The sequence below is a fragment of the Bos taurus genome, chromosome 8 (genome assembly GCF_002263795.3).
Source record: "Bos taurus isolate L1 Dominette 01449 registration number 42190680 breed Hereford chromosome 8, ARS-UCD2.0, whole genome shotgun sequence".
NCBI lineage: Eukaryota > Metazoa > Chordata > Mammalia > Artiodactyla > Bovidae > Bos > Bos taurus.
In genome coordinates, this window is record NC_037335.1 from 45414427 (window position 1) to 45438129 (window position 23703).

The following is a 23703-nucleotide window of genomic DNA, read 5'->3' on the forward strand; positions in this document are numbered from 1 at the left end:
CTTTAGGACGTACTGGTTTGATCTCCTTGCTGTCTGAGGGACTCTCAAGAGTCTTCTCCAACACCACAGTTCAAAAGCATCAATTCTTCGGCGCTCAGCTTTCTTTATGGTCCAACTCTCACATCCATAGATGACTACTGGAAAAACCATAGCTTTGACTAGACAGACCTTTGTTGGCAAAGTAATTTTAATATACTGTCTAGGTTGGTCATAGCTTTTTTTCCAAGGAGCAAGTGTCTTTTAATTTCATGGCTGCAGTCACCATCTGCAGTGATTTTGGAGCCCAAGAAAATTAAGTCTCTCACTGTTTCCATTGTTTCCCCATCTATTTGCCATGAAGTGATGGGACCAGATGCCATGATCTTAGTTTTCTGAATGTTGAGTTTGAAGCCAACTTTTTCACTCTCCTCTTTCACTTTCATCAAGAGATTCTTTAGTTCTTCACTTTCTGCCATAAGGGTGGTGTCATCTGCATATCTGAGGTTATTGATATTTCTCCCAGCAATCTTGATTCCAGCTTGTGCTTCATCCAGCCCGGATGTAAATTCTCATGATGTACTCTGCATAGAAGTTAAATAAGCAGGGTGACAATATACAGCCTTGACGTACTCCTTTCCCAATTTGGAATCAGTCTGTTATTCTATGTCCAGTTCTAACTGTTGCTTCTTGACCTGCATACAGATTTCTCAGGAGGCAGGTAAGGTGGTCTGGTATTCTCATCTCTCAGAATTTTCCACAGTTTATTGTGATCTACACAGTCAAAGGCTTTGGTGTAGTCAATTAAGCAGAATTAGATGTTTTCCTGGAATACTGTTGCTTTCTCAACGATCCAGTGGATGTTGGCAATTGGATCTCTGGTTCCTCTGCCTTTTCTAAAACCAGCTTGAACATCTGGAAGTTCACGGTTCACGTATTGCCGCAGCCTGGCTTGGAGAATTTTGAGCATTACTTTACTAGAGTGTGAGATGAGTGCAATTGTGTGGTAGTTTGAACATTCTTTGGCATTGCCTTTCTTTGGGATTGGAATGAAAACGGACCTTTTCCAGTCCTGTGGCCGCTGCTGAGTTTTCCAAATTTGCTGGCATACTGAGTGCAGCATTTTCACAGCATCATCTTTTAGGATTTGAAATAGCCCGACTGGAATTCCATCACCTCCACTAGCTTTGTTTGTAGTGATGCTTCCTAAAGCCCACTTGACTTCACATTCCAGGATGTCTGGCTCTAGGTGGGTGACCCACCATCCTGGTTATCTGGGTCATGAAGATCTTTTTTGTATAGTTCTTCTGTGTATTCTTGCCACCTCTTCTTAATACCTTCTGCTTCTGTTAGGTCCATACCATTTCTGTCCTTTATTGTGCCCCTCTTTGCATGAAATGTTCCCTTGGTATCTCTAATTTTCTTGACAAGGTCTCTGCTCTTTCCCATTCTGTTGTTTTCCTCTTATTTCTTTGCATTGATCACTATCTCTCCTTGCTATTCTTTGGAATTCTTCATTCAAATGGGCATATCTTTCCTTTTCTCCTTTGCCCTACCCCTTTTAAATTCATAGTCAGCTTTGTCCTGGGGAGGATTTAAGGCTGCCTACAATATATATGGAGGTTAAATTAAAAAAATGGGTTCTAGGCAAATGAAGAAAGAGGAAAGAATATCAGAATAGGAAGGACAAACATGAGTGAGGATAGTGTTCACTTTACATGGAGGAAGGGAGGGGAATTTTTCCAGAAATCTACCCCCTCCCCTTTTCTTTTTATTCTGTGGGATCTTATTTTGCATTATGCGATCATGACCACATTCTTGCTAGGATTTGGGAGGTCCATTCCTTTCTGTGGTCTTCCCTCGTGGCTCAGTTGGTAAAGAATCTGCCTGCAATGTGGAAGACCCAGGTTTGATCCCAAGGTTGGGAAGATCTGGAGAAGGAAATGGCAACCCACTCCAGTATTATTGGGCTTCCCAGGTGGCTCAGATGGTAAAGTTTCTACATGCAATGCTGGAGACCCGGGTTTGATCCCTGGGTCAGGAAGATCCCCTGGAGAAGAAAACGGCAACCCACTCTAGTACTCTTGCCTGGAAAATTCCATGGACAGAGGAGCCTGGTAGGCTATAGTCCATGGTGTCACAAAGAGTCGGACACGACTGAGTGACTTCACTTCGACTTCACTTATTCCTTACTGTGTTCACTGTAGGGCAATAGCATCATTCCAAGGACCATTCAGTAAAAGTTCTGGAGAAAGCACTGAAAACTGCAATGTAGAAACTGCCCTGCCTTCTGATCTAATCCAGAAATAAAATTCTAGAGCACTCAGGGCCATTGCCTCTCAAATAGCAATATGACCTGTATGAATCCCCAAGGAAAATAAGTTATCCGTCTTTCTGCAAAATCTGTTTTACTCAGAGTTGGGGGTGGGTGTTTGAAACACAAGGTAGATCATGCGGCAGAGTGCAGATCTCCCATGAGTGTGGAGGCTAACATGGGGGACTTAAGTGATGTTTTGTATCCTCACAGGTCTCTGGGGCACCTTCCGCTCTCTGAAACTCTCCAAATCTGCATGGTAGTCTTGCTTCAGCAGCAGCATCTTACAAAATTACAGCATAACCTGCCTGTCCCTCACTTTACTGCTTCTGTCAACCTTGACTTTGTGTGATGAATGAAACAGCAGTAGTTGTGCAGTGGAGGATGGGGGAGATTGTTACTCGGATCACAGAACCCACGACCAGGTTTTGAGTGTAAGTAGTTTGTTTGGGAAATGCAGGTAAACTGCAGCGGAGACCAGAACTTAATCCCGCACCACCCCCCACCCCTACACACACCCAGGAAATTCAGCTGAATGGCATGAAACATGTGCCTCAGAGTTTTCCCATCCAGGTGATGGGAGAGCCAGGCTGTTTGTCCTAAAACCAGCTGGCTTTAGACTGACTGAGTGCTGCTCAGGTCAAATATGCTTGCATTGATGGGGGAGAGGGTGTCCTGACCCCCTCCCTCTCCTCAACTCCCCCTCCCTTCAGGCAAAGCAATGCAGATGCTGGCAGTTGGCAGGCTGGAGCAGGCAGTGGTGCACGTCCTGAAGAACCCTGATGCCACGTATGATGGTGATGATTGGACTATGAATCTACTGAGGCCTCCAAGGTGAGGGTTTTTTTTTCTGTCTGGTGTCTTAGAAACATGGGGGAACATGAGAAGAACTAGGGAACTATCTGCCGAGGTCGGTCCAGCTCCGGCTGATCCAGGGTATTCGAAGGGAAGACGGAGTCGGCGACTATTTACATATTTATCAAAGATATAAAGAGTAATAGAATGAGGATAGCTCAGTAGGAAAATTCGGTGGAGAAAAGAGGCTGAGTAGCTTGGTTTACGTGGGAGACCAATAAAACTTCAAGACAAGAAGTTTGCACCACTTACGTAGGCCGCAGGCGCCCTCTCGAATAGCGGAAGGTGCCTCACCCTAGACACCTTCTCGAGTGGGTCTTAGAAGCCCAGGCATAATTAGTAAGCATGGTGGGTTCCGCGCTCCAGATGGAGACTCAGCTGGAAGTTAAAGGGAAGAATGACATGGGGAGACCAAGCGTTGGTGAGCAAGGCCCGTAGCTTTATTTTTAACAGGGACTTTTATACCCTAAGTTACACATAGAGGATAATAGGGGATGCAAAGTCAGCAGTTTTTGATTCTTATCAAAAACCAGGGTTTCTTTCCTGCAAATTTATCGTATACAAATGGTTTAGGTGATTTACATCATCTTCTGGCCAGAAGGCCTACTAACATTTTATGACTCTTGACAAGGACTTATCAACAAAGACTTATTTTCTCTAAGAGTAATTATTTTAAGGTTTAGCGCCATCTTCCGAAGATAAAATTGCATTCCTATAGGGCGGATGTGTAATGGGTTTACAACAAAGGAAAGAATTTATTACCTTAAGGGTCTAAAGTTACTAACACCAGGGCCACTACTTCTTTTTTCTACATACCAACTATATTAATTAATACACATTCAAGGATACAATTCAGGGGATGTGGAAACTTGGCAACAAGCATTGGCTCATCAATGAAATACTTTACTAGTCTTATTCTGACAGTTTCTAACTCTCTGAGAGGTTCTAAGCTATTTGAATATCTTAAGCTTCCCGTGCCTCTCGAGGCTGGGAGACTGTAAACAATCGTATGCATAGCTGTAGGAGTCTGGGTAAACTTGTCAGGCGAGTTAGAGAGCCATCTGAGGGGTTTGGATTTAAACACTCCTAATTGCCCAGGAACTTTATTAATTGGAGCTGTAAGTTAACTCTTTGATAGAGAGAGCGAGATGGTGGTAGGGGACAGCCCCCAGTAAAGTCAGAGGTGAGAGCACAAAGCAATAAAGTAGGCAGACTCTGGTTTTTGGGGGAAGATGCTCGAGAATATCCGGGGAGACTCCCGAGGCTCGATCCCGCCTTTGCGTATGCCGAGCCTCCTTCCTCATGACCTTTGTCACGAGCGGAATGTCTCTCACCGGCTCCCGGCAACTATCCCCTAGGAAGAGTGGAGCAGGAAAGCCTACTCCCTGTATTAGTCTTCTCCCGAAAAACAGAACCTGCAGGATGTGTATATACAAAGAGATTTATTTTAAGGACTTGCTCCCACTGTTGTGGAGGCTTGTGCTGTGCTGTGCTTAGTTGCTCCGTCCTGTCTGACTCTTTGTGACCTCATGGGCTGTAGCCTGCCAGGCTCCTCTGCCCGTGGGATTCTCCAGGCAGGAATACTGGAGTGGGTTGCCATGCCCTCCTTCAGAGGATCTTCCCAACCCAGGGATCGAACCAAGGTCTCCCTCATTGCAGGTGGATATTTTACTGTGTGAGCCACCAGGGAAGCCCAAGGAGGCCTGCTGCTGCTGCTGCTGCTACTACTACTAAGTCACTTCAGTCATGTCCAACTCTGTGCGACCCCATAGACGGCAGCCCACCAGGCTCCATCGTCCCTGGGATTCTCCAGGCAAGAACACTGGAGTGGGTCGCATTTCCTTCTCCAATGATGAAAGTGAAAAGTCAAAGTGAAGTCGCTCAGTCATGTCCAACCCTCAGCGACCCCATGGACTTCAGCCTACCAGGCCCTTCCATCTATGGGATTTTCCAGGCAAGAGTACTGGAGGCCTAGTAAATCCCAAATCAGCAGGCTAGGTCAGCAGACTAGAGACCCAAGGAAGACTTGGAGGCTTACTGGCAGAATTCCTTCTTGCTCACGGAAGATCAGCTTTTTTCTGTGTTCATGCCTGACTTGAGGCCTACCCACGTTATAAAGGATAATCTATTTTTATTCTAAATCCACTGATTAGGATGTTAAGCTCATCTCCCGAACACCCTCATAGAAATATCAGAATAACGTTTGACCAAATAATCTGGCCACCATAGCGCAGTCAAGTAGACACAAAATTAACCATCACAGTACCCTTCACCTTGTAGACTACCCGTGTAGCTGTACCTCTCATCCGGTGGTAAAGCTGAATGAACCAAGAGAGGGAAAATTATATTTACACCTCTTTATAGATTCTATATGGTACACATTTCACATGGCATATATTATCTATATATTTGTTTTAAATAAGAGTATGTACAAAAGCCTTAAAAATTAAAAGCAAAGAGGGGATATATGTATATCTATGGCTGATTCATACTGAGGTTTGACAGAAAACAACAAAATTCTGTAAAGCAGTTATCTTCAATTAAAAAATAAATTAATGAATAAAAGGAATTCAAATAATAGTGTTGAGAAATCCCCATAACAGTAAGGTAGTTGACATTTTAAAATAACATTTAGTGAAATAAATGAAGTTTAAAATAAAAGGCTGAATGGCAATTAAAATATATATGTGTATGTATGGAGAGGGAGCTCTTCACATTGCTATCCTAGCTTTTTTAAGTCACCTCTGTATGTATACAGGTATAAAATTGACACAGTTCACATTCCCAGACTAGTAGTGATTGCAATGGCAGCAGTAATAGTTTGGTATTTGTTTTGTACAATAAAAAGTGTGACGTGGTTTCCATTGCTTCTGCTCTGTCCTCAGATGTTGTTCTACCTCAGAGAGGACCAGAGTCCAGGTTCCTCTGACCTGAGCCTGAGTCTCTCTCTAGGAGGAATGATTGGGGAAAAATACATTGACTGATGTAAATCATCCTTGGAGAGATGTGTTGAGTTAATGAGAGTAGATCTGTCTCTGAGGAAAGAGAAAGGAGTGGAAAGAAGGAGGACTTGGAAAAAATAAGAGGAAAGGGCTGGAGATGGACTAGAAACTTCTGAACCTCCTTTCTCTTCCTTCCCAGAACCTGCACTGAATGCTCTTTTCTCTCCACCCCTCAGCCATTCTAAAACAACCCTGTTAGGGACTACCATAAGTATACATGGACCAAATGATCTGGTGAATACGCAAAAACCCCATTAGAAGCCTAAGAAGAGGGAATTACAGCAAAGATACTTCAGAAGGGTTTGAGAGAGGGGATGGGTGTGTGGGTGTGTGTGTGTGTGTGTGGGTGTGTGTGTGAAGATGGGTTCTGAATCTTTCCAAATGAATGCCCCTTTGAGCCAAAGTGATTAGAATTTAAGGCATTTAAAAATAATCAAAATGATGTTTTATACCAATAAATACACTCGTATGTTACTACTCAAAAATAGTATGATGGGCCAGGATATAAAGCTGCTAATCCAGTCCCTTCCCCAAATCAAATGTTAGTTCCCCCAAGAGCCGGTTCCCTCATTCATTATCCCTGTCCTGCTGAGGCAGCCCATAGAGCTTACAAGTTCAGATTCTGGATTCAAAATAATTTTATGTTTAAACCCCAATTTTGTCAAGTATAGCATAGAACCTTAGGCAAGTTGCTCAACTATGTTTAAGGCTCAGGTTTTGCATTTATAAAACAGGGGTAGAAACCTTAACATTGTGTTGTGGGTTTTGTGTGACACTTTAATCAAATGATATGTGTAATATGTTTGCAGTAGTAGCTGGCACGGAGAAGGCAATGGCACCCCACTCCAGTACTCTTGCCTGGAAAATCCCATGGATGGAGGAGCCTGGAAGGCTGCAGTCCATGGGGTCGCTGAGGGTCGGACACGACTGAGCAACTTCACTTTCACTTTTCACTTTCATGCATTGGAGAAGGAAATGGCAACCCACTCCAGTGTTCTTGCCTGGAGAATCCCAGGGATGGGGGAGCCTGGTGGGCTTCCGTCTCTGGAGTCTCACAGAGTTGGACACGACTGAAGTGACTTAGTAGTAGTAGTAGTAGTAGTAGCTGGCACAAAATAAATGTTCAGTAAGTGTAGCTAGTAATATTCTCAGTCCCATATCAGTTTAGAAATCTGAGTGGTGTCTTTGATTTTCTTATTTTTCTTCCAAAAGATGACCTACTTTATTCTACATAAGAACTATTTTTACTTTGTCCCTCTGTCCCTTTTCCCACAGCCACTACCCTAGTTCAGCTGGTTATAAACTCTCTAATTCTCCACCTAGCTAGCAGGCAGAATCATCTAACATAGACCTAAGAATGTCTCCTTGCTGCTTCAAAAAAGAGCGATGACTTTACACTGCTTAGGACAACGTTTAATTCTTTCATGTTTTATTGAGATATAACTGACATGTAGTACTACTGTTAAGTTTAAGGCATGCAACTTGTTGATTTGATACATTTACATGTTGCAGTAGGATGACCACCTTGGTGTTAGCCCCTTTCATGTTATATAATTATTGTTTCTTTTTTGTGATGAGAACAATTAAGATCTAGTTTCTTAGCAGCAAAGTTTAATCTTTATTATGGCATTCAGGTATCCTACAAGTTCCCTTGATACTGCATCACTGGTTCCACTTCACCCCTCTCTGTATCTATGTTCTTTGCCATATGACTTTACAGTTTCTTCCACTAAAGAGTCGGAATCTATCTCCCCAACCCTTGGCTTTGGATTGATCATGTGGCTTGCTTTCCTGTACCTCTGCCATTCTATTCCAGGGAACACCTCAGACCACCTATTGTTTCCTGGGCAGGGTGAGAGGAATGTGGAGCAGAAACATTCTAGATGAGCTCAGCTTAGATATGAAAAATATTATACAAGTGTTGTGTGCAGTCACTGAGTTTAGGGTCGTTTGCTTTATAACAATAGACCCCCACAGCCTTTTTCCGGAGAAGGCAATGGCACCCAACTCCAGTACTCTTGCCTGGAAAATCCCATGGGCAGAGGAGCCCGGTAGGCTTCAGTCCATGGGGTCTCGAAGAGTTGGACACGACTGAACGACTTCCCTTTCACTTTTCACTTCCATGCATTGGAGAAGGAAATGGCAACCCACTCCAGTGTTCTTGTCTGGAGAATCCCAGGGACGGGGGAGCCTGGTGGGCTGCCGTCTATGGGGTCGCATGGAGTCAGACACGACTGAAGCGACTTAGCAGCAGCAGCAGCAGCCTTTTTCAGGTAAGTTTCTCCTTCAAAGCCCACGTATATTCCAATTTCATAGAAGGATATATCCCCAGTACATTTCTTGAATTATCTGTTTCTTCTGCTGGGAATACATTTCTTTTTTTCACCATTTTTCAGAATCCTAGTCATCCTTCCAGATTCAGGTAATGTATCACATTCTCTGTCAGCCCTTCTCTGATGCCCTCAATCAAATTTAACACTGTCTCCTTCAGTAAGTTTCCACAGCCCTTCATCTGTATCCTCCGATATCCTAGTTATCAGTGTATAGAACTACTCCCCACTCCCTCCTCAACTTGCTTAAAAGGGATGTTTGTTGTATGTGTGTGTCTTTTACTCATCATTGTATCGTCTTCAGTGTCCTGCATATATTCCAGAAATGTTTGTTGGAAAATGGAATGAATGAATGAATAAATAAATTGAAATATATCTGTCCAAAAACATGTCAGTGATATAAGATTTTCTAACACTGTGCCCAGTTAAACTTCAGCATTGACAGCACTGATATAAACTGGAGAACATTAGTAAAACAAATTGAGAAAATCAAAGAACTTAGTTTGGCTAAGAAAAGACAGGCTAATATCAAAGTATAGTTTTCAAAAGGATAAAATTTTAATTCTCATGCAAATATAATATGAATCCTTGTCGAAGTTTTTTTAATACTGTTATTTAATGAGGCAACCAGAAAGATATTAGAATTGGTTTAAAGAACATCTGAGGAACTAGTTATGGATAAGTAATTATTAAGGAATATCAATTAGGCTAAGAATTCAGAGTTACATAAAACTAGTTAATATCCTACAGGATAGTAATTGATAACCTTTGTCTTTGTTTTTTCCACCAGACAAAAATTATTTGCATCTCTACCAGACAAAGAGCTACACATTAGCACGTGATTTCACTATATCTGGGAACTTTGATCAATATTTTTAGCACTCATCAGTCTCTTTGTGAATTATTATGCTTAAGAGTCGCACAAAGTATTTTGTAGACTCTGAAAGAGATTAATTCTCTAAATTTGAATTATAGCAGGGGTTCTGGTAAGCTAAGTCAGTTAAAAATATTTATTGAGTGCATCGGTGTGCAGATAAACACAAACACTATGTCCTCTGACCTATTCTTTGCCTTTCAGAAGTTTACATTACAAATTCTTTTATTTGCATGAGAAATTCCTCAGTTGACAGTCTGATTTGTTCTTTGCAACAGCCTATATATATTAAGAATAGCGGGTGTGGCTATGCTAGTTTTATAAGTAATCCATAACTGAGTTGAATAAATTGTTTAGAATCCTTCACTAATAAAAAATACATATAGTTTGGATTCAAAACAAAGTTTTCTGCTTCTGAGTCCAGTCTTCCAGTGTTTCCTTCCAGAGGCCACTCCTATAGGATCTCTGGAAATAGTTTGTTGATCATGTTGTATTATATTCTACTTACAATTTTGAAAAAAGCACTTTTAAACTGAGCCTGCAAATTGCCAGAAGCTATGGAACTAATCTAGTTCACAAACATGTTTTGTTTGGCCTGCACAAGGTGATGAAAAATTTGTTTAATTTAAAAATCAGTATATTTTATATACAAGTCAAGATTTGGGGCTTTTCTTTATAAAATGGTAGATTTGGCAGTTTTGGGTGCACATCATTATAGGACAGTCGCAGGCGGGAGCTGCATGTTTTCAGCCCAATATGGTACCCCCCTACCCTCACTGGCCAATATGACCTTCAGGACTGGTGAGGACATTGAGTTTGCAACCCTCCCTCCCATCCCCTCATGAATGCTGGTGTGCAGTGTCCACGTAACTGCAAGGGACGCCAGCATTCTGAACATGCAGAAGGAAGTCTGCTCCTCCCTGGCATGGTTTTCAACTTCCTCTATAAGATGGGCCAGAAATTTCACTTGGCTCTAGAAAGCATTCATGAGTATATCTCTTCAAGTCCTGCTCTCCATGGCTACTACAGTTGAAATGTGTTGGAATAAAAAATCGAGATTGGGAGAGGGTGGCAAATATATTTTTGTTGCTTAGAAAATTGGCTCCCAGAACTCTGCTGAATAAGGACCAAATGAGATTTCTTCCACCTTTGTTAGCCAGATGATTGTAGAGGTCACATTTGTGGCCTTGGTCTGAGGAAATGCGTTCTGAAATATTCTCTATAGAAATAAGAATGTAGTCTAGGACATTGCAGAGGATTAGCTAATGGTTTTAGGCCCAGCTGCTGGAATTATCCCTCGGTCTGGATTCCTCTTCAGGACAAAATGAATTAACATTTCATAAATTAATCAACCCTTATCCATCAACAGATATGCATGTGACAGAGGGGAGCAGGGCCAACTCTTTAGTTTTCATGCAGTTATACTAACTGGTTGGAAGGAGGGTAACATTCTGTGGGATTGCTGCACAGATAACTGAGCTCAGAGAGGAAGAGGGTCCTGTGAGACAGAACCTGAAAGGCTGGGGTAGAGTTACTCATGTCCATCCATCCTGAATTCAGAGGAAATGCTGGCATCTCAGCTGATCTGGCTACAATGACTCACTGGTTCTGGGACCTGGGGTAAATTGCCTGAGCTGCAGGCTCCTCGTGTACGAAGTAAGGATTGCGGTATGTCCTTCTACAAAATGTGGTGGTGAGAATTAAGTAAAGAGACTACCTAGTAAAGAGACTACCTAAGTTACTGGCCCAGTGTAAGCACTACAAAAATATTAGCCCAAACTTAAGACCAGTGTATGTCATCTTCCTTTCTTTACTGACAAAGCTTAGGGAGTAGAATTCCTCTGAAGGCAGTGACTTCATAAAGCATAGTAATTGAGGATATCAGCCCCTGAGCAGACTACCTGTGTTTGAATCCCTCTCTGAAAACTACTCGTTAGTGATCCTGGGCTAGTTGTATAACATCTTTGTTATAGCCTCAGTTTCCTCATCTGTAAACTAAGCGTAAAATTTGCATCTATCTCAAGAGGTTGATTGTGAGGGTTACATGCTCTAATCCAGGTTATTTCTTAGCACAAAGCCTGGCACATGAAAAAATAAGACAACAAAGATTTTTCATCTGTGAAGTATGAAGTAGAGTCTTAGAGTCTCATGTTTTGTTGTTGGAGCAGAACTGGTATACATTTTTTGCAGGATGACATAACAATATTCATCAAGACCCTTCAACATGTTTGCCTTGGATCAACAGTTCTACTTCAAGAATTTATACTGAGAAAATAATTACTGTTTGAAGATAATTGTTTTTATGAGAAAAAACTTGGAAATACCCTAAATATTCAACAATAGGGGCTTGCTTTAAATAAACTATGGTGTATACATGAAACATTATTCAGACATTCGTTCATTCAATAAGCATCCATTGAGCACATAGGTTGAGAGAATATCTTTGTAAAATCTAGGTATACAGGTATCTTTTTTAATGGAGCTTACATTTTAATGATTGGTGACCTGGAATAAATAGATAAAAACTTTTTTTTTTTATGCTGGGTTGTGTTAGTACTATGGATGAAAATGGAAAGGGTGTTGTGATCAAGAGTGACCAGGGGTGGGTCAGGGGAAGCCTGACTCAGATGACTTTTAAGTAGAGCTTTACATGGCAAGATGGACATTAGAAATCACTATTTACATATGCCTGTATTTCTTGACCTGAAAAGATACTACAATCCCTATTTTTTTCATAAAACCGTAAGTGGTGGGGTAAGGTCAAAGTCCAAAAGAACTGATATTGATTAGAATTTTTTCCCAGCTACTAGTAACTGAAAACTCAACTCAAAGCTGATATTATAATGAAGTCAGTTGATTCCTGTAACTGAAAAGGCTGGATTCCAGGGGCTCAATGACATTCTGGAGGGCTTGGTTTCTCTTTCTCTCTCATGCATTCTGTAGAGTTGCTTCTTCTCTCATGATCCCCAGATAGCTGCCAACAGTCCCTGGGGCTCTGTTTCCTCATCTCACATAGAATGTAGAGAGCATCTTTGTTTCACTGTCCCAGAAAAAGACATGAACTTCACTGGGGTTGCTCTGGTTTGGGTCACATGAGCACTCCTGAACCAAATTCCTTGGCCAGGGTGATGGGCTCCAGTGGTAAGCTGAAGCCATAAGGGATAATGGAACTGACAGTGAGGCAATCCCTAACCACCAGGCCGAGAACTAGAGGGAAAGACAGATGCCAAAAGAATTTGGGCAGACTTTTCCTGGAGAAAGAGGGGAAAGTTCTGGGTAGCAAATACCAGTTGTTTGTATACAACAGCAACAAAACTCCACACCATAAAGTGAATAGTGTTTGTATCTCTGAGCTTTGGATAATGGAATTAGTGCCAATTTTTACTTTTCTTTTTTAAAAAAAATTTATTAAAGTATAGTTAATTTATAATGTTATGTTAATTTATTCTGTACAGCAAAGTGGCTCAGTTATATATGTTTATATATATATATAAACATATATGTTATATATGTTTATATATATACATAAACATATATGTGTGTGTGCATGCTAAGTGTCTTCAGTCGTGTCTGAGTCTTTGCAACTCTATATGTCTGATTTTTTTTTTTTACGATGAGAATACATTCATTTTATAACTGCAAGAGAACAAAGCTATTTCCATTTTTTAAATCTGACAGAATGAAGAAAAGGCATTAAGTGAATAAAGGCTGCTTTTTTTTAGCTTCTGTGTACTAGCTCTCTACTCTAAATTTACTTCTTCTCCCCTAAAGCACTGTTTTTACAGCAAAACCGGTGATTCTGGCCTTTTCCCTGTGTGAAAAGGAAGACCCTGTAACCTGGCTTCCAGCATGCACAGAATCTCCCTCCTCCCCACCCAGTTTCTCTTAATGTAGCAGCGTGCCTGCCGGCTTGGCTCACTACTTCAGATGTGCTATTCCGAGCCGCTGTAATCATTCAGCCAGTTGAGAGTTCTCATCGGTGACAGCTGAGATCCCTCAAACTAAGAATAGGACTCTGACTGATGAAGGAGGATGACAGTGAAGGGACCACAAGGAACGGCACTTGCTTCCTGCCAGGGAGTCCTTGAGACCTGAACTCAGCTTTGTGCTTGGATCCTCGATTTTTCATTTGTCTGTGGTTTTGCAGTCCGCGTGTTTCTGTGACGTCTTGTCAGCTGCATCTTCACAAACATAACATGGGCTGGAGAGGCTTATCAAGGGTCTCAGAGGATGTTCCTTCTCAGCTGGGCTTCCAGCTGAGTATAAGTTTGCCAGACAATTCCTACTGTACTTTTGGGGACTTTTTCTTCAGAGCCTTTTGATTTGAGGCAAAAAAGATAATTTTGCATTTTCAAAGAGCTTCTTAGAGAGACCCAACAAAACTCTCTGCCCTCTTTGCATAGGAGAAGCTGTTCTAAAGTGGCAAAGGATTTTGAAGTTGGAGGGTGGGGTTCCACCTCTGCCAAGCTCTGTGGCCTCAGACTAAGCTTTTAAGCCTCAGTTTTGTCATCTATAAAATGGGGATAATTAAAACCCCCCTCATGGTGTTGTTCTAGTAATTAAACAGTGTTTGGAAATACATAGCACAGTTGGTGCCCAGCAAATGCTAGCCAATATTACCCTGTTCAGATACTCAGTCATGTCTGACTCTTTGTGATCCCATGGACTGTAGCCTGCCAGGCTCCTCTGTCCATGGGATTTCCCAGGCAAGAATACTGGAGTGGATTGGCATTTCGTATTCCAGGGGTCTTTTTTTTTTTTTTTTAAAGGATTTATTACTTATTTATTTATCTTTAGGCTCCACCACATGGCATGTGGGATCTTAGTTACCCGACCAGGGATCGAACCCATGCCCACTGGCAGCATGGAGTCTTAACCACTGGACCATCAGGGAAGTCCCTCCAGGGGTCTTCTTGATCCAGGGATCAAACCCACATCTCTTGCATCTCCTGCATTGGCAGGTGGATTCTTTACCACTGCACCATCTAGGAAGCCCTGCAGTGGAGAAATTCCATGTGCCTCTCAGGAAGTCCAGTGGAATCTCAGTCCACAGCCTAAAGAAGCAGCTTCAAAAACGTACCTTTTTAATGTACCCAGATGTTTTTCTGCCTTCCAGGTCTGGTCTCCCCTCTCATTCACTCTCACTCCCTGGGGTCACCTTCCACATAGACTAGCTGCACATTGGCCCTTGTCTTGGGTTCTACTCAGGGGACCTAGAGTAAGATAGCTACAAATGAATAAGAACAGCAGAATATTCTCAAGCGGTTTGGAGTTTTACTTTTCATAAGATTAAGCATCACTTGGTCATATTAAAGATTATGATGACAATAATATTGATAATGAGGGACTTCCCCAGTGATCCAGTGGTTAGGACTGCACTTTCACTTCAAGGGCCCAGATTCAATCCCTAACAGATCTAAGATCCTGTAAGCCACACAGAGTGGCAAAAAAATCAACAGAAAACACCACCAAAAAAATGTTGATAATGATTATGATGATTTGGGGATTACTGGGGGGTTGCTGATGGTGCCCCCACTTATTGGATATTCAGCTCATTAAATTCTCAATTTCTTGGTCTTTAGCAAACCAAGCAATAAGGAGTAGTTGTATACAAATAGGAGAGACCTTCTAGGGAAGTAAAAAAGCTGGAGGTAATAAGGCCCGGGGGAATGAAATGATTCAAAACCCCACTGCCCACATACCTTTTCTTCTTTCTTAAAAAAAAAAAAAAGAAGAAGAAGAAGAAGTGGGCAACTAGAAAATGCCAATGCCAAAAACAAGAGTTCTAGCAGACACAACACCAGGGTTAGAAAATTTCTGCTGCTGCTGCTAAGTCACTTCAGTTGTGTCCAACTCTGTGCGACCCCATAGACAGCAGCTCACCAGGCTCCTCTGTCCCTGGGATTCTCCAGGCAAGAACACTGGAGTGGGTTGCCATTTCCTTCTCCAATGCATGAAAGTGAAAAGTGAAAGGGAAGTCGCTCGGTCGTGTCCGACTCTAGCGATCCCATGGATTGCAGCCTACCAGGCTCCTCCGTCCCTGGGATTTTCCAGGCAAGAGTACTGGAGTGGGGTGCCATCGCCTTCTCTGTAGGAAATGTCAGGGTTGGGTAAGTGACATTCTATGCACTGTATAGTCAATTCCCAATTATTCTTATGCTTCTGCAGTTCTCTTCCCATTTTCCACATCTTTGCTTCCCTCATGGCTGCACTGGCCATGGGAGCAGAACCATCCCTGTGGTTACCCCTCTGGTCTCTGTGCATTGCTACTGTGACACAGGACGAGTAGGAGTCTGCAGGTGCTAAGATAAGGACCTTAGCAGGTTTTGTGTTTTATGCTTGGTTTCCTGTCCTAGTTACTCTGGCTGTCTAATAAATTACCCTAAAAGTGAGTGGTGGAAAGAGCCATTGATCATGTTCATGGAGTCTATGGGTTAGGGATTTGGACAGAGTGCAGCAGAGACAGACTGTCTTTGCTCCACAGTATCTGGGGCCATGAAGGCTGGGGGCTGAAATCACCTGAGATTTCATTCATACACGCCTCTGGCAGCTGATGCCGGCTGTTGTCTGGAGTCTCAGTTTGTCTCCACTTCAACTGTCCCATGTGGCTCCTCTATGAGAGTTGGTTTGGACTTCCTGACAGCATGGTGGCCAAGTTCGGAGGGCAAGCCCTCCAAGAGAGGGAGCCAGGAGGAAGTTTTATCTTCTTCTCTGACCAAGCTTCATAAGTCATGAATCATTATTTCTGCCACATCCTACTCTCTGAAGTAGTCACAAGTCTCATTCAGGTTCAAGGGAAGACTAAATAGAATCTGCCTCTTCTTAGAGGCAAGATTCTGAAACAGTGTGGGGCTGGAAATTTCCCTGTGACCTTTTGGGGAAAAACAGCCTGCCACGTTTACATGCAGGTCACTAAGGGGGTTTATACCAAGGTGCTTCCAAGACTGGAGAATTGCACTTTGAAACGGGGAAAGGTGATGATGTTGGGAAGAAGTAATGGCTGGCTTTCATGCAACAAACAAGGATAGATGTTTGATCTACTTTTCCTTCAAGATCCCTGAGAAGAAGTGCAAGAAAAAGGAGGGTCAGAGGAAGGAGCTTAGATAAATAGTGATTACCACGTCTGTTGAAACACACTGCCCCACATCAGAGACCTTAAGTTTTGTGGGGGTGGGGGAAGTTGGTAATTTTTATTGGAGTAGAGTTGATTTCCAGCGTTGTGCTAGTTTCTGGTGTACAGCAAAGTGAATCAGTTATACATACACATACGTCCACTCTTAGGTTCTTTTCCCATGTAGGCCATTACAGAGTATTGCATAGAGTTCCCTGTGCTATACAGCAGATTCTTTTTAGTTATCTGTTTTATATGTAGTAGTATATATATGTCAATCCCACACTCCCAATTTATCCCTCCCCCCTTACCCCCTGGTAGCCATTAGTTTGCTTTCTATATCTGTAATTCTATTTCTGTTTTGTAGATATGTTCATTTGTACCCTTTTCTTAGACTCCACATATAAGCGATAACAAATGATATTTGTCTTTCTCTGACTGACTTCACTCAGTATGACAATCTCTAGGTTCATCCATGTTGCTGCAAATGGCATTATTTCATTCTTTTTTATGGCTGAGTAATATTCCATTGTACATATGTACCATATCTTCATTATTCATTTATCTGTCGAAGGACAGCTACATATAAACCAGTGAAACCAGGACAGTCCCTAACACTATACACAAAAGTAAACTCAAACTGAATTTAAAACCTCAATGTAAGGCTGGGTACTATAGAACCCTTAAGGAAAAATATAGGCTGGACATTCTTTGACATAAATCACAGCAAGATCTTTTTTAATCTACCTCCTGGAGTAATGAAAATTAAAAAAAAACAGAAACAGAGACCTTAAGTTTAAACAGTTGAATCTTCTGTCAGTCTTGCAGGACAAAGCTCTATGGAGGCAGAGACTAAGTCAGCCTCATTCTAAGCTGTGTTCGAAGTGCCTCCACATACAGCTCTAGCTACTTGTGTGGACAAAGAGGCCCTGGGGAGGGCTGGGTGTTGGCAGAGATCTGAGAGTGAAGATTGCATCCCTAGTTTGACCAGTAGGGTTACATTCTGAATGTCCTATGGGAGGGCTTGTGCTGTCAATGTATTGACATGCCAAGTGTCACACAAGAATCACAAACCTCTGAGGTGCTCTCTGAAGAGGATCCTCAAACCTAGTAGGTACTTGGGGCACAATTCTTCATTCACTCCCATTTCCTCAGGGAGGGGTCTGAGAGTTGCAGAGATTCCATGAAATATGCAATTCCTGCTGAGGGAGCAGATCTGTTGCTTATATTCACATACTCTGAGTGGGTTTACTGGGTGATTATGAACTACCATATGTTGGGTTTGGGTAAGATTGTGTTCTACTGACGCTGTAGCCCAAACAGTGCTCTAAAATCTGACAGGGAAATGCTAAACAAAGAAGGAAGAATGAGAGACAAGCAGGTTTGGGGAGAAGTGGCCTGAAGAAGAGGGAGGAGAGGAGACTGAGACTGAAGCTTTTGGCCCCTTCCTTTTACTAGCACTTCTGGAGTAGCCCTTAGCAAAGAGTCCGCATGAAGTACCCTTCTGGCTTCCTGACATTGTGACCTGCTGATGCCAGCCAGGGCCTAAAAATACATGAGAGTGAATAGCTGGGGGCAGGGGGTGCTTCTCTCCTGGAGACCCAGGGTTTACAGACTTTTTCTCCCCTTCCTTTAACAAGCATATGCTCCTCTAGAAAATCAGCTGGAACCTGCCCTTTGCTTCCTCTTCATTCTTTCCTTCATTCTTGGAATATGCACATGATGTCTGGATCTGAAGCAGCTATATTATGTCATGAATCAAGAGTCATGTGCAGAAAATAGCAGAACAGTAAGATCAAACATAACCTATATCCCTGGTAGCTTTGTGATGCTATATACCCATCCTGTACAGGCTGCCCCTGGAATTCTTTTATATCTCAGAGAAACAAACTTATAGCTTATTGCTGCTGCTGCTAAGTCGCTTCAGTCGTGTCTGACTCTGTGTGACCCCACAGATGGCAGCCCACCAGGCTCCCCCATCCCTGGGATTCTCCAGGCAAGAACACTGGAGTGGGTTGCCATTTCCTTCTCCAATGCGTGAACGTGAAAAGTGAAAGTGAAGTCACTCAGTTGTGTCCAACTGGTAGCAACCCCATGGACTGCAGCCTACGAAGCTCCTCCATCCATGGGATTTTCCAGGCAACACTACTGGAGTGGGGTGCCATTGCCTTCTCCAATAGCTTTTTGAGTCAGTGGTATTTAAGTTTGTCTGTCAGCCATTAAGAGCACTGAAAATGTGGCACTTATTTTTTTTAATTAATTAATTATTGGTTACAAAGGGTCTTTGTTGCTGCATGAGAGCTTTCTACAGTTGCAGCGAGCAGGAGGTTACTCTTTGTTGCTGTGCAGAGGCTTCTCGCTGCGGTGCCTTCTCTTGTTGTGGAACACAGGCTCTAAGTGTGCGAGCTTCAGTAGCTGCAGCACATGGGCTCAGTAGTTGAAGCTCGAGGGCTCAAGAGCCCAGGCATAGTAGTTGTGATGCCCAGGATTAGTTGCTCTGAGGCATGTGGAATCATCATGGACCAGGATTCGAAACTGTCTCCTGCATTAGCACATGGATTCTGATCCCCTGTACCACCAGGGCAGTCTGATCTAGCACTTCTTAAAGGAATGCTCAACTATTGATTACATGATTTTGGGGGGCCAAGTTTCTGACACCCATTTTGAAAAGTTTTTTAGTATATAATGGGCAATTCATTTCAATGAGTTTTAGTCACAAAATAAAACACAGTGTCATCTAATCTTTTCTTCAGTTCAGTTCAGTCACTCAGTCGTGTCCGACTGTTTGTGACCCCATGGACTGCAGCACGCCAGGCTTCCCTGTCCATCATCAGCTCCCAGAGCTTACTCAAACTCATGTCCATCGAGTCGGTGATGCCATCCAACCATCTCATCCTCTGTCATCCCCTTCTCCTCCTGCCATCAGGGTCTTTTCCAAGGAGTCAGTTCTTTGCATCAAGTGGCCAAAGTATTGGAGTTTCAGCATCAGTCCTTCCAATGAATATTCAGGACTGATTTCCTTTAGGACTGACTGGTTTGATCTCCTTGCAGTCCAAGGGACTCTCAAGAGTCTTCTCCAACACCATAGTCAAAAGCATCAATTCTTTGGCACTCAGCTTTCTTTATGGTCCAACTCTCACATCCATACATGACTACTGGAAAAACCATAGCTTTGACTAGACAGACCTTTGTTGGCAAAGTAATATCTCTATTTTTTAATATGCTATCTAGGTTGGTCATAGCTTTTCTTCCAAGAAGCAAGCATCTTTTAATTTCATGGCTGCAGTCACCATCTACAGTGATTTTGGAACCCAAGAAAATAAAGTCTCTGACTGTTTCCATTGTTTCCCATCTATTTGCCATGAAGTGATGGGACCAGATGCCATGATCTTCGTTTTCTGAATGTTGAGCTTTAAGCCAATTTTTTCACTCTTCTCTTCCACTTTCATCAAGAGGCTCTTTAGTTCTTCATTTTCTGCCATAAGGGTGGTGTCATCTGCATATCTGAGGTTATTTATATTTCTCCCAGCAATCTTGATTCCAGCTTGTGCTTCATCCAGCCCAGCATTTCATACGTTGTACTCAGCATATAAGTTAAATAAGCAGGGTGACAATATACAGCCTTGATGTACTCCTTTCCCGATTTGAAACCAATCTGTTGTTCCATGTCTAGTTCTAACTGTTGCTTCTTGACCTGCATACAGATTTCTCAGGAGGCAGGTCAGGTGGTCTGGTATTCCCATCTCTTTAGGAGTTTTCCGCAGTTTGTTATGATCCACACAGTAAAGACTTTGGTGTAGTCAATAAAGCAGAAATAGATGTTTCTCTGGAATTCTCTTGCTTTCTCGATGATCCAATGGATGCTGGCAATTTGATCTCTGGTTCCCTCTGCCTTTTCTAAATCCATCTTCCACAGTGTCAGAGATTGTTAAATCTATGAGGCCTAATTTCAAGATAATGTGTCTTAGAATCAATGGCATATACTAAGTTTTGATATCTAACGAAGAAAATCCTTCCGTCTACATGATTATTGTTTTAAGTCACTAAATTTGGGGGATGATTTGTTAGGCAACAAAAGTTTAGTGATATGGTCTTTATGAGAATAATCAGGAAATACATCTGTTTCTAAAATTATACAAATCCCTAATTTAAAAAAGTTAAACCTGTGTGCAGCTTCCGTTTTTGACTGCACATTTTCTGTGCTTATGATAAAAGGAGAAATAACTTCTTAGCCATTGCCTTTATTCAAATGTCAACTTGTTCTTTCTGTAAATAACCATCTAGGCTGGAAAAATCTGAAAGTCACCTAGATTTAAGCCATGGAGGAAAGACAAGTGAGCTCAGATAAACCAGGAATCACACTGTACCTGAGAATTTGAGCTGATATTTATGAGCATTTATAGCAAAGCTCCAATCATTTAAAAATAAGCAATGAGTAATAAACCTTTCTAGAATTAAAAGAATTCTTCTTGCTATCAGCTCCACTCTAATTCCTGTTCTTTTCTCCAGAGGAATGAAGTTTCAGATTATCACTTGAGCAATCTTATGCCTACATTTTAAAAAGGAGTACCATTTTGCTATTGATAGTCACTGAAGCTGAGTGATGGTCACATGGGGGTGCCTTGTTCAATTTTTTCCAGTTTAGAGTGTATTTCAAATTTTTTATAATAAAACATTTCTTTAGAAGGCTGCCACTTTAAAGCTCCAAACCGTGATAAATACTCAACGAGTATTTACCCAAATTGGTATTTAGTAGTTAAGCACTCACAATGTACATTTACTCTCTTAAAAAAAAAAAAAACTCCCTAAAAAAGATCACTTCTGCTAGAAGTAGACTCTGAAGTATTTATAAATGTAATGATAGGCGTGTGGTTTGTTTTAGAGTACTCCAGTGGTAAAGGATGGATGGAACAAGATCAGCCATGAGCCAGTAGTGGTTGAAGCTGGGTGATGGGGACATGGGCTGCTTATAATATCCTCTCCACTTGGGTGAATGCTAGAAATTTTCCATCATAAAAATATTTTTAAAAGATAACATCTATGATCCAGCAACCCCACTTCTAGGTATACAGTCCCAAAGAATTAAAAGCAGAGACTTGAATACATATTTGTGTATGTAAGTTCGTAGTAGCCGTACTCGCAGTAGTCAAAAGGAGGAAGCAACCCAAAAGTCCCTTGATGGATGAATGGATAAACAAAATGAATGGTATACATATAATGCAGCATTAGTCAGACTTACAAAGGAAAGAAATTCTGACATATTCTACAACATGGATAAACCTTGAAGACATTATGCTCAGTGAAATAAGCCAGATACAAGAGGACAAATTGTATGATTCTACTTATATGAAATACCTAGAGTATTCAAGTTTACAGAGACAGAAAGTAGGGTTGTGGTTGCCAGGGTCAGGGGGAGGGAGAATGGGGGGTTACTGATATTATTTAATGCATGTAGAGTTCAGTTTGAGAAGATGGCAAAAACTATGGAGGTGTGTGGTGACGATGCTTGAACAACAGTGTGAATGTGCCTAGTTCCACTGAGCTGTACACTTAAAAATATTATATGTAATTTACCACATAAAAAGACATTTAAAAAGATATAGCTAGTTGTAAAAAATGATACTAGGTAGAGAAAAATAGAGAAAAATGGAAATATATGTGAACGTGTTTCTGTATGTGTATTCTGTGTGAGAAAGAAGTGACGCAGAAGTAGGAACCTCCAGAAGTAGCCAAAAGGATGCAGTCCAGGCGTGTGGTTCTCAGATGGCCAGAAGCAGTGGAAAATCAAGGTTAACTTGTGACTACTAAGTGGACTGCAGCTAGTGTGACATTCCCCACAATAATACTCTTAGCAAAAGCTGGTCAACAGAAAGAGACCCTTCTGACTGACTCTGGGACTTTATGGAACTCGCACCTGCTCCTGCCTGGACCCTTCCTCTGGATGTGGAAAGCCTTCCATTCACCATCTGTGACCTGGTTGTCTTTCTCGCACACTGTGCTGGCCCAGGTCTACCCACACCCTGTGGGGCGAACCCTCATGAACCCAAAGTCCTGTCCCTGTAGTGGTCCTGGGCCCTAATCCTCTGTTGACTAGATATTTAAAGGCGCTTCCTGAGAAAGTGAGGCAGGAGACCAGGGTTCCATCCCTGGGTGGGGAAGTTCCTCTGGAGAAGGGAATGGCAATCCACTCCAGTATTCTTGCCTGGAGAATTCCATGGACAGAGAAGCCTGGAGGACTACAGTTCATGGGGTCACAAAGAGACGGACATGACTGAGTGACTAACACAGTCCACAGTCCTGAGAAAGCTCAGCCTCAGTATCTCTTGATTTGACAAAAAGGTTTGTGCCAAGGGCAAATCTACTTCCTCTACTAAGCTCTGAATTGTGTTGTTATCTTCCTGGCAGTAGAAGTGATAAAAGAAAAGCATTCTGATTTGGGACTAGAGCAGACATGTTTATGGAAGTGAAAAAATACAGATTTTCTTTCCTCTTACCACCTTCATCAATTTAAACTAAAATACATGCAAAATCTAGGACAGAAATAATAGTTTGTTTTCAATTTGGTTTAATTGGCGTTTTCTAGATCACCAGCTGTTAACAAAAGCTCAACATAGGACCAGGCTAGGGCATTTTGTTCAGCCCTGCACACTTGCTATTTTTATGGGCCTGATCCTGTGTGTCCTGGGGAATCTGAGTGATGGGGGTGGGAAATGACTAGACACATCCATCACTGGGAGGCACTCAAAGCAATAGGCTCTTTTGTTGCCAGGCACAACACAGGAAGAACATATCTAAAGAACCCCAAACCTAGATCCTAAATAGCCCAGACCAGAGGCATCTCATCAGGAGGCATTGCCTCGTCTTTGGGACCTCCAAGAGTTGAAGGGAAATTCTCAAAGGGGATTTTTGCTTCCCCTACAACAGATACTGGGTCTAATCAAAGAACACGCCACTGGCTTCTGGCAAATGCAATGGGCTTATAGAGTCCGTCACAAGGAGTGTGGAAACCACACTGTTTGTCCACGCTCAGTCCCCTCCCTGAAGTTCTTGGATACAGGGAAAGTCAAAGTGTTAGTCACTCAATTGTGTCCAACTCTTTGTGACCCCAGAGACTGTAGCCTTCCAGGCTCCTTTGTCCATGGAATTCTCCAGGCAACAATATTGGAGTGGGTTGCCATTCCCTTCTCCAGGGGGATCTTCCCAATCTGGGGACTGAACCCAAGTCTTCTGCATTGCAGGAA